Source organism: Grus americana, chromosome 27 (assembly GCF_028858705.1).
Source record: "Grus americana isolate bGruAme1 chromosome 27, bGruAme1.mat, whole genome shotgun sequence".
NCBI lineage: Eukaryota > Metazoa > Chordata > Aves > Gruiformes > Gruidae > Grus > Grus americana.
The window spans coordinates 2,109,166-2,121,342 of record NC_072878.1 but is presented as its reverse complement, the minus strand read 5'-3'; positions in this window follow the sequence as shown (position 1 = coordinate 2,121,342).

Sequence of the window (12,177 nt, the reverse complement as noted above, 5' to 3'; positions counted from 1 at the left end):
GCTCAGCACTCCCTGGGATCCTACAGCACAGCCGTGCTCTTCTGGGGCAGCTCCCAAGCCCAGCAGCACAGGCAAAGCAGACAGTCCGATGTCCTGAAGATGGGATGTCCTAAAGGCAGAGTCAGCTCATTGCTCAGCAGACAACGCCCAGCAGACATCTGGAGTGAGGGACCACAAGAGAGCAGCCTGAAGGCAGCCTAGCCCAGGGCTTGGCTGCAGTTTCCTCCCACTCCCTGCCCATGTCTCTGCTGCCTGGAGCTGTCCCTGCCAGGAGCTGGTGCTCTGCCCACACCTCTCCTCCCTGTCCCTGCTCTGAAGGACACAACTGGGCACCCCTGCCTGCACACCTGCATTCACAGCCACTCAAACTTGCCTCTGCACAGGGAGTCCACCTGGCAGATCCCAGCAGCTGTGGGCTCTGCCAGCTTGAGGAGATGCCTCCAGGAACCGCATCGGCATTGCTCTGCACCCAGAGACTTACCTTGCCAAGGGCTCTGAAGATTTCTCCTTGCGTGAGCTCTCAGCAAGCCTCCCATTTCCAACTGCCTTTAAGCTCTCTCTGCCTCGCTGTTCTCCCCTCGGTGCCTGCAGGCAGAGCCCTCAGCCCTGCTGGGCTCTGCAGAGGAGCTGCTCCTGGCCAGAGATGTCTCGCTGCAGCACAGCCCACTTGCCATGAGCTCCTTCCATCCCAGGAGAACCGCAGCAGAGGACCAGCCCAAGGCGGCATGTTAATGACCCCTCTGGTGGGTTTGGGGATGAGTCCATGAAGCTCCGACCCTGAGAGGAAGCTGATGAAACCTCTCCAGAAGTCACAGTCCGATGATGCAAACTCCACAGTTTCTTGGAGCATTAATGGGTCCCCCTGAGGGCCATCCCTGACAAAGCAACTCGGGGGCTGGTTAGAGCAGGCAAGTGGAGGCAGTGATGACAGGTAGGCAAAGGCAATGGCAAGGTGGCTCTGATGCTGAGTAAACCTGGGTGTGTTTCATCAAAGGGCCAAGCCCAAGGGCCGCCAGTCCCTTGGAAGTGAGGTCCTGATCCACACACACGTGGCTCTGGGCTCTTCCTGGGGCAGGGTATTGTGGGGACATGCAATGCCAAGTGCAGGACAATGGTACGACACCTCCCAGGCCTTTGAGTGGAGACAAGGAGGCCATGAGGCCCTCGTGCTGTAAGGATTAGGTGTCTCCTGGTTGTCGCCTGTCGTTGGCGTGACGACCTGGTTCAGGAACGGCACGACGACCAACCCCGGGTCGCTCGGTCCATCAGCTCACAGACACCAGTGTGGTGGACGGCAAATGGCATTTATTGGTGGGCGACATAGCATTATATAGCTTGGGTTTACAACATCACATCCGTCTGCTTACGTCGTAAATTAAACACTATTGGCTATTAGGAGAGGGGTCTTATCTTTCCGTACAGCGCGACATCTTCCGGCCGCCAGGCCCTAGCTATCTACATTTCCCCCCTCCCTATGCATAAGTAAATTAGTTAAAATATAACAATTCTAAGAATAACGTCTATTTCTATTCTTATTCTATATTATATGACACTCTTAAAAAGTATATGTTATAAATTTGAATAAAAAAGATAAGGCACAATAAACGGGTGGAAGTTAGGGGGTAACCGTTAGTAATGGGGTGTAAGTCGGGGTAACTTCAGGGATAACTGGGGGTAACACTGAGTAGGTATATTCTTAAAGCAGTTGCTGGCAGTCTACTAACATAATGTTAACGCTCTCTAGTCGGCTCCTAACAAACGACACAATTTTATTCACTAAACAGGGTCCAAAGATCAGTGCCATAATAATCATTGTGATTGGCCCTATCAAAGTAGATATCAGGGTGGTTAACCATGGTGAATGGTTAAACCATGATGCGAACCAATTTTGTTGCGCCTCTCGTTCCTTTTTTCGTTTTTCCAATCCCTCTCGCAATTTGGCCATAGTGTCTCTCACTACCCCTGTGTGGTCCGCATATACACAACACTCTTCTCTTAGTGCAGCGCACACCCCCCCTTGCTGTAAGAAAACCAGGTCTAATCCTCTTCGATTTTGTAACACTACTTCCGATAATGATCTAATTGATTGTTCTAATGCAGTTATTGATTGTTCGATTCTAGCCAGGTCCTCATCTACTGCCACCCTCAGGGCGCTGAATTCTTTGCTCTGTTGTACCAAGGATGTTACTCCTGTGCCTATTCCCGCACCTCCTATGATCATTAGAGTAGCTACCGTTAGTGCTGTAAAAGGTTCTCGTTTTGACAGATGATGTTCTGGGGTAATATATGAGTCATAGGCATATTCTTCAGGATGGTAAAAGATTTTAGGGACTATAGACGCCTGGACGCAATATTCTGAGGATTCATCATATATTTCTACGGACAAACAAGGTGTAAGTCCAACAGTGGAACAAACCCACTTGGCATTTTCGGTCGGTACTAACCACTTTGCAGGGGTTTTATATTGTGCATTATTAACACACAGTTGGTTTTTGTGCTTTGGGACTTTGCCTACACATATGCCACTTCCCACCACCTGTGTCACTGTAATGGTTTGTTTTTCTGTGTCCCATATACACTGGGCCGGATTTGTACCATTTGCCTGTAAAGGCATGTCCGTTATTCCTACAGCTTCATAAAAGGGTGGTTTTATCCCGTAGCATAACCAGCAATGCTCTGTAAGGTTTGGGTTAGTTTTGTTCAATAGTTGGTAGCTGGCCTGCATCATTTTCCAGAGAGGATTTTCATAAGGGATTTTGGTGGTGCGTGGTGTGGTAGATGTTTTCTGGTTGCTGGTCTTTTTAATCACATAGTCCTGGCTGCGAATAGCCCGGACCACTTTCTTAGCAATTGCTTGGTTAGGGCCTACTGGCAAAGGATCATTCGGGACGAACTCTTTTTTTATGATGATTAAGCCACCTTTGTCTGTCCCTGGTTCTGTGTATCTTATTCCCCACATTTTTCCAAGTAACCAACTGTCCTCTTGGGACTTGGTAACATTTAAGAAGAGGTATTGACAATTTCCGCGTCCTCGCCATGCTTGCGGTGGAATGCACCCATATGGACCCCACTGGACCTTTAGGTATCTATCTCCACCACTACCCGGTATCCAGGCAGGGGCTATGGTCTCACATCCCCAATAGCTGCAATAATATTGGTTAGGGGAGTTGCAATATCCCTTTCCAGGATTGGAGCTAGGGCACATATAAAATCCTAGGTATTCCCAACATCGGTCTCTCGGGACAAGCTGACACGGAGAGGCAGTAAAGCTTGGTGCACCTGATGTTATGTGAGTTGCGATGACCTGGTGATCCTCAAACCGAAAGAGGGACCATTTAAATGGCTGATGAGGGTGGCCTGATTTTACCTGTTCTATGGTGACAAGCTCTAGGATCAAAATCACACAAAGGCATCGCGGCCCCCCCCTGCGGGGGCTATTTTGTCGTTGTTTGGTTTCTTCCAGTGCGGAATTTTCAGGTTCGGACGGGGTGTTTGTCGGCTTGTCGTCTTTTGCCACCGGGGTGTACGGGTTACGAGGGCGTCCAATGATCCGGTCCTGTGAACAGAAACTCATAGTTTTCATTAGTTTTATTCTGGAGGTCTGGTTTAATAGATTTAAGCGGACACCACTTAACTATTCCATCTTTTTTGACTGCAGCATATCCTCGCCCTGTAAGGACTAATCTCCATCCTTGTTCCCATTCTCCCAGCTCATTTCTAATTATGACTAACGGGCCTTCCTCTAATGCCCGAGTGGCCCAATGTTTTTGGGTGGGACTATTCACCTCTTCTCCCCTGGGGAACTGGTTTAGTGCTAATAAAGCAGTCGCTAGTAAGCGCGCCTGATCTCCTGGGGGAACAGTGTTGGTAAAGCCTTCTGCTTTTGCTAATACCTCTAATTTAGATTTTAAAGTTTGGTTTGCTCGTTCGACTATGGCTTGTCCCGTGCTATTATACGGGATGCCGTGTATTAAGGTAATGCCCCATTTCAGAGCGAATGCTTGGACTGATTTGGATACAAAATTTGGGCCGTTGTCTGTTTTGATCTGATTAGGGACGCCAAGCCAAGCCATGGCTGTCAGCCAGTGTTGGATGGTTGCTTTGGAGTCGGTCTTGAGGTGTTGTGTAGCTACGATCATCCCGCTATATGTGTCTACAGTCACCGCTAGCCACGCTCGAGGCTTCAGTAACTGACAGAACGTAAAATCCGTCTGCCACACCTCAGAGGCTTTGAGACCTCTGGGGTTGACTCCACTAGACCATAGAGGTGTTTTTTGACAATGGGGGCACGTGGCTACTATGTGTTTCGCGTCAGTGGCTGAAATTCCACATCTCTTTGCTAGCGCTTTAGCTCCAATGTGGAGGGATTCATGTAGCTGGCGGGCATCTCTTAGCGTCCACAATCCTTTAGCAGCGGCATCTGCTTTGTCGTTGCCGGTTTGGAAAAAACCCTTAATTGGGTCGTGGCTGTTGACGTGGATGACCAATATGGTACCTTTTCGGGAAAAAAGCGCTTCTTCTAGCATTAGAGCTATTATAGATGTTGACACACCGGGTCCTGACATGGCTAAGCAAAGCTTGGCCACAAACATTGAATCGGTTACTATATTGAGATGTTCCATTGGGAACAGTCTGCATGCTAGTACCACTGCAGCCGCTTCCAGCTGTTGAACTGAAAGCGCAAAATCGGTCATTTTGATACGGTGCCATTCTCCTTCCGATTGCCATACTGCTGCCGCGGTTGAGGTCACCGAGGATGTGAAGGTCTGTGAAGACCATTGGTCCCGGCTGGGGCCGGTCCATGACCTTCTGTGGAAGGTCGATGTCGACGATTTTCAGCATTTGAGTCCAGGGGGGCTTTCTGGCATGTCGGACTTCTCCGCCAAATCCGACGAGGGCTACAGCTAGATGTTCTGACATTGCTACTGATTGCGTTGGGAGCTGTTTGCGGAAGGGTAGGTATATTGTGGCAGGCTCAATACCTAAATGTCTTAGGGCGAGTTTTCTGCCTTTCATGATGAGGTTACCAAGGCACTCGATTCCTGGGGAGAATGCACGTGATGGTTTTCCCAGGACCACCCATTGTATTGGTTGAGCTTTTTCAGGGGGGCCCTGGGCCAGAGCCCCTACTCCCCCTCCTGTCGTAAAATGCACATACAGATCGAGTGATACATTTGGCTTCCATCTGGCGAGCGAGCTTGACGATATCTGCTGTTCGATAAAGTCAAGAGAGCTCATTGCTTCTGTCGTTAAAGTTTTTTGTTCCCATGGGTTTTTGCCTTTCAGAAGGTCGTATAGGGGGGACATGGTTTCTGGAGGGACCAGGACGATATTGCGGAGCCATTGTAAGGATCCTACTAACTGTTGCATGTCGTGGAGTGTCTTGATGTTCCGACGGATTTTCATTTGGGGAGGGGTTATGTAGGAGTTCGTGATGTTTACTCCTAAAAAACTTACACATGGTCCTCTTTTAATTTTTGCAGTCGCGATTTCGAACCCGTTTGTTTTTAGAGTGTCCGAAACTGTCGACACCAGCTGGTCTACCTGACTCCCTGACGGTGCGGCGATTAAAATATCATCCATATATTGAAGGATAGTTGCAGTCGGGTCGCTGCGTCGAACCGGTGCCAGTGCCCGATCTACCGTTATTTGGCAGATAGTAGGCGAGTTAATCATTCCTTGGGGTAGTACTTTCCACTGGAAGCATAAATTGGGGCGTTGGCTATTTGGGAACACGACGGAAAAGGCAAATCGTTCTCTATCCTCCTCATGCAGGGGTATCGAAAAGAAACAGTCTTTAATGTCGAGAACAGCGCAAGGCTGTCCCTCTGGTATCATAGAGTTCATAGGTAACAGCGTTTGGACGGGACCCATTGGTTGAATTTTCTCGTTTACCTTACGTAGGTCATGGAGGAGGCGAAATCCCTCACCCGATTGTTTGGGTATTACAAAGACTGGGGTGTTCCATGGGCTAGTAGAAGGCTCTATATGGCCTCGCTGTAGTTCGCGGTCGATTAGCTCAAGAAGAGCATCCATTCAAGGCTTTGACAGGGGCCACTGCTCGACCCACACTGGGTCAGATGATTTCCACGTCAGTCTGATTGGTAGAAGTGGGTGTGTAGCAGTGGCCCTTATGGTAAATTTGTCACCCTGGCTTCTAATAGAGCCAGAGCGTCCCTCCCCAACAGGGGTGGGACTCCTGACATGACATATGGGAAAAGGTTGATGGTTTTCTCTGGTCCTTTTTCTGTGTGAAGCGTAATTGCTATTAATTGGGCGCTTCTCCGAGCTCGAGTTAATCCTCCGACTCCACCTACCAAGGGGGCATCTTCCAATTTCCAGTGTGGGGGCCAGTTCGTTTCGGGGATAACGGTAACATCTGCTCCGGTATCGATCAAAAAGGGGACACTAATGGTGGTGCCATCTAAGGTACTGTAGAGGGAACAGATTCCCCACACCACTGGCGGGTTATCACACCTTACTGTCAGGGCCACCCTGGGGTCTCCCCCCCGAGGGGTGGTAGTTGCTGTCCCTGAGGCAGGGACGGGTTCGGCTGGATCGTCGGTTGAACCATAAAGTCGGTCGCCCGTCGAGGGGGCAGCGGATTCGGGAGCGCTTCGCCCCATTCGGGGTTGGCATAATTGGGCCGCCTTATGTCCCAAGTGGGAGAGGGCTGTGTGCGGCCTGGGTGCCCCCTCCCCTTTGCGTTTCCCTGGCGTTTGGATCTGCATTCCCTGGCGAAATGCCCTTTCTTTCCACAAGCCCAACACGGTCCTCTGGGTCGATTTTGACGCGGGGCGGGCAGCGTTGACGGGTCCCTAAGCCAAGGGCAGTTTGCTACGACGTGGCCTGCCTGGCCACACTTAGAACATACCATCATAGTAGCTATTGCGGTGTGAACGGCAACTTGAATCGGGGCTAGATGTTCTTCATTCGCGACATGTTTAATCATGTCCGCGATAGTTGATCCCGCTGGCAGAGACCGTAAGATTTCTTTGGCTTTCGAATTACACTGTTGACGCAAGCAGTCTGCAAGGACTGGGCCTTTTGCTTCCACAGGCAGGGTCGAGGAGTCGATCGCTGCCTGGAGGCGATCTACAAATTGTGTAAAACTCTCACTTTCATTTTGTTTTATTGTGGACCATGGCGATGGCTTGGCGACAACTCTGGAGGCTACACGGATAGCTTCTCTGGCCGCACGAGTAGTTGTCATAACTTCGTGGGCCCGCAAGCCCTGGGCTTGCGCATGGGGGGTAATCATTGTTGGGTCTGTACCCATTAGCCGCTGTAGGCTGGAGCCGTGTAGTGGATGGTCCGCCCCGGTTATTCGGGCTAGTTGCCTCGTACAGTTGTCCTCCCATTCTTGTTTAAAAACAATCATTCCTGCCCCGTCAAAGATCAGTCTGCAAGTCTGTTTTATATCGAATGGGAGCATGTCATCTCCTCCAAAAATCCCGTCTATCAGGGTGGAAACCAAGGCAGAATTGAGCCCTTTATCTGCGATTGCTTTAACAATTGTTTGTATATCCTTAGGATTTATTGGCAAGTGGACCCTTTGACCCCCATCCGTCACCCGGACTGGGAATGCTAGCGCGGCCGATGGGGCCCAGTCGGCGCATGCGGTCTTTATTTTTCTCCAGTCCGTGAGAGGGATCTCTCCCCCTCCTGGTTCCTCTTTAATTTGGATAGGAATATTTTGGCCTTTGACTCTGTTTATCTTCGTTTCCTTCTCCTCTAAGTTCGAATCACTTGTAAGCCACTCGTCCCAGGAAGTGTCTGATCCGGAGTCGGAACTCGACTGACTGGTCACTTCCGGGTTCCGGTACCTTTTTGTCGGGCTTCGGCCCCGCCCACTTCCCTTGCGGGTGGGTCGTTCCCGCCATCTTGGCCCGCCTCGCCTTCTGACCGACAGGGTGTTTGCCCTATGAGGGCATTTTTTTCGATAGCCGCTCTGATTGGGTTTCCGCCCCTTATTCACGCCCCCCTTCTCTCCCCGTTCGTCCCCGCTGCTTTTCTCCTCCTCGTTCTCCTCCCCTTCTTGTTTGTGTGCGCTTGTTGATTTTAGCGCTTCCTCCCTGTTCCCGCCCGAGGCATTCTCGCCCTGCCCTTCTTCTTTGTGCTCGGCGCCATCTTGGGGCGCGTAGGGCGGTGGCGTAGTCCAGATTTCTTTAGATTCTGATTTTTCTGCGGTGCTTCTGGCCTCCTCGGCTAGCGCACCCCAGAAGGATTTAGCTCGTTTCTGTCCTTCCGTAAGCGGGTCGGGGTTTGGGGATTGAGGGGACGTGTCGCCCTCTTGCAGATCTTTAGGCTCAGCAGAATCACCAGCGTCTGGGGGGAGCAAAGTCTGTGTGGCTGCCCCGACTCCCAATTTCGGAGTGGCCAGCAGACAGCTCTTTGCTGCCCTCCAGGTCTCCTGCTCTTGTATAGCTTTCTGCAGGGCGTGTACCACTTTCCCCCACGACTTAAGGTTTTTCCCACGACCCGAGGACATCGTCTCCTCGGCTAACGCTCTAGTGCACTTATCCCACACTTCAGGGTGGAGAATATCCACCAGCTGGTCAATGACCCCAATTTGTAAAAGTCTCGCAACTGCGAGAGTAAAATCTTTAGGTTTACAATCAATAGCCCACTGCTTATGTAATTGAGATACGACCTTCACAAGGGCTTCCATCCTCCTTGTTGGTCCGGGAGCGTCCTCCCCGCCGGGCTGGTCCTGCCGCTCCGGCCACCGTTCACCCAATTCCAGGCGAGTGCTTCCTGGGTTTCGGCACCACTTGTTGCCTGTCATTGGCGTGACGACCTGGTTCAGGAACGGCACGACGACCAACCCCGGGTCGTTCGGTCCATTAGCTCACAGACACCAATGTGGTGGACGGCAAATGGCGTTTATTGGTGGGCAACAGAGCATTATATAGCTTAGGTTTACAACATCACATCCGTCTGCTTACGTCGTAAATTAAACACTATTGGCTATTAAGAGAGGGGTCTTATCTTTCCGTACAGCGCGACATCTTCCGGCCGCCGGGCCCTAACTACCTACAGGAGAGATGGATTTCCGAAGTGGGATTTTTCCTCCCATGGCATGGTGGTCTATGAGAGGTTGAAATGTTCCCCTCCCTTAACCCCTCTCCCTGTCCCATGGCCAGGCAGGACACCGCAGCAGTGACAGGCAGGGATCATTTCTCCCCACGGAGGGCAGGGATTCAGCGGTGTCCACCAGGTCTCTCCTCTCTGGTGAGTAGTCTGGAGACTGGAGTGGGCTTCAGCTCTCCCCCAAGCACCCCACAGACCCACAGGAGGTGGGATTCCTCTTGCCTCAGCTCATTGAGCACAAAATAGGACCCTGTGATCCCTGTCCACTGTGATCCATGGGGATGGAGGGTGCCAGTCAGCTGCTGACACGTCTGTTGGCATTTGAGGTGCCCAGGATGGTCATAAACTTGTGTACGTGTCTGCAAGCTCTGATGAAGCATACACCTGCCCGAGCATCAGCTATGGGGCAGTGGGGAGGAGGTCCCTTGGTCACCTGAGATTACACCCAATGTTTAGGGATCTGAATGCCTGTTGGACTCACATTTCCAAGGCAGCTGCTGGGCTTTCAGCTGACCAAAGGGAAGAGTGCATCCAAAGGAGGTTCAGGTCTCTAGGCACAATCCACTGCACTCACTGGAGCTCAGCTCATGGCATAACTCAGAACTGTGAACACCCCTGCACTGCAGGCCCCTGCCTTATTTCAAGGCTCTCTTGAGCTCTTGAGTTGGACCAGGTGGTCCTCACTGAGCACTGCTGGTCTCCTGCCTTCCTTGCTTGATTTCTTGCACATGGGAATCAAGAGCTCTTGTGCTCTGAGTAAAATGTTCTGAAAGAGCTGCCAGCTCTTTCCAGCTCCTTTACCCCTGAGAGCAGTTTCCCAGGAGCTCCCAGCCACTAATTCCTTAAACCAAGAAACTTCACTGTCTGAAAGTTCAGGGTCCTGACCCTACCCTTGACCTGGACCATATCACCACATCCCTCAAGATCCCTTTCCCTTGTGGTTCCTAAGACACCAGCAGTGCCCTTGGCCCTTCTGTGTTGCTCAAAACTCCATCCCCTTCCCCCACTAAATCTAGTTTTACATGTAACTGGCCTCTTTTCTACCATTTTCTGTCTACTCCCCTCTTTCTTCCTCCCTGCTTCCCCTTCTGCTGCATGTCCCTCATGGGTTTGCTGGTGGCCCAGCTCTGGCTGGGCTCTTTGTCCCTCCCCGGGTGCCTTCCTGGTGCGCCTGGGGATCCCTGCCCTGGAACACGCCAGGAGCACAGGCACCACTGCTACGGGAGACACGCCGCCACAGCTGCCCCGCCCACCAGCTGCCGGGGGAAGTCCCGCCCCCTCCCAGCAGCCGCAGGGGCCACTTGCCCAGCAAGTCCCTCTCCTCTCCTGGCCATGTGCTCTGCTGGGATTGGCTGGCAGCACCGGCCACCCCTGCTGGGCCACATCAGACCCGGAAGGCCCTTCCCCTACACACACCGCGGCTGCCATTTTGCTCTGGTCACCCTTCCAGGACAGGGGGTGCTGCCTTTCCCTTGCCATGAGCCGCTGTCTTGGTGAACGGCATACTGCTCTGTGATTGGCTAGCGGCCATTTCCTGACACTGTCACCCCCGTGTGTTCTCAAGCAGCCCCTGTGATTGGCTGGCAGGACCGGCCGCCCCGTCCTGCTGTCCTCAGGGGCACATCACAAAGGAAGCGCCCTGTTATTACATACAGAGAGGAGGCCGCTTCTGCCTGCCTCCTTTCATCCTGCCTGGTGATTGGCTGGCAGCCCTTTGTTGACAGCATCATAGCCAGGTGTTCTCAGGCAGCCTTGCAATTGGCTGCCTTTCTTCTTTGGACCAGGAAGTGCTCAAATAGGAAAAGAGATACCATATATATGATATATAGAAAGAGATTTATAACAGGGGGTGTATAATTGTATTAATAAATTTATTTATTTATAAATAGACACTGTATTTTAATAGATCATTAATTATAATAATAAAATACATATTATTTAGCATAGTTAATATCATATTAATTATATTAATTATTATATAATGATATATGTGGTTTTTATACGAACATTTATAAAGCTATAGAAATAGCTTGTTAGGTCACAGCTTCCGTAGTAACTGATAGGCCAAGAGTAGCCTCATGGCTTGTGTAGATGCTTGTGAGGTCCCTGGAGACTGAATACCTCAACAACGAGTACATGGCATATAGGAGGATATGTGCTTGTGAGGTCACTCTCAGCTGAGGAGCTGATAGGCCCAGAGCAGGCCCATGGATTGTGGTAGGTTGTTGTGAGGTCACTGCTTCCCAAACAGCTGACAGGGCAGGAACAGGCAGATGGTCTGTGTGGGTGGTTGTGAGGTCACTGGTTCCCAGGTAGCTGGAAGGCCAGGCGAAGGCCAAAAGCTTGTGTAGGGGTTGGTGAGATCATTAGTGCCTGAGCACTTGCTAGGCCAGGAGAAGGCCCGTGGGCTGTGCAGGTTCTCATGAGGTCTCTCTTGCCTGAGGAGCTGATAGGCCAGGAGCAGGCTTATGGATAGTGTAGGTGCTTGTGAGGCTCCTGGTGCCTGAGGAGGTGATAGGCCAGGAGCTGGCAGATGTCTGGTGAATGACCTTGTGATGTCAGTGGTGCCTGAGTACCTGATAAGCCAGGAAGAGGCACATGGCAGTGGTAGATGCTATGACATCACCTGTGGCTGAGTAGTGGATAGGCCAGGAGTATGCCCATGGCTTGTGCAGGAGCTCGTCATTTCCCTGCTGCTGGAGTAGCTTTTAGGCCAAAAGCAGGGATATGGCTTGTGTGGGTGCTTTTGATGTCATCAAAATAATCATTTAGACCCCACCCAAACATGGCTTTTTGGAAGAACCAACGTCAGCAGAAGCCTGTACACAGCACAGCACACACACACATGTGACAGTGTGACCCATGAGCACACAGCAGCAGGAGTAGGAGGGTGTGAGGTCACGGTCACTGTAACTCCCAAGCAGAGAGCGCTGGCAGTGGGAGGGCTGTAAGGTCACCATCAGTCTAAGTGCTGCTCAGAGAGAGGTGGCACTAGGAGGGTGTGAGGTGACGTCAGCGACGGCAGCCCGTGGCCGTGGGGCTTGGTGCCGAGCAGGCGTGTGCATCAGAGGGGCATGCCGGGGG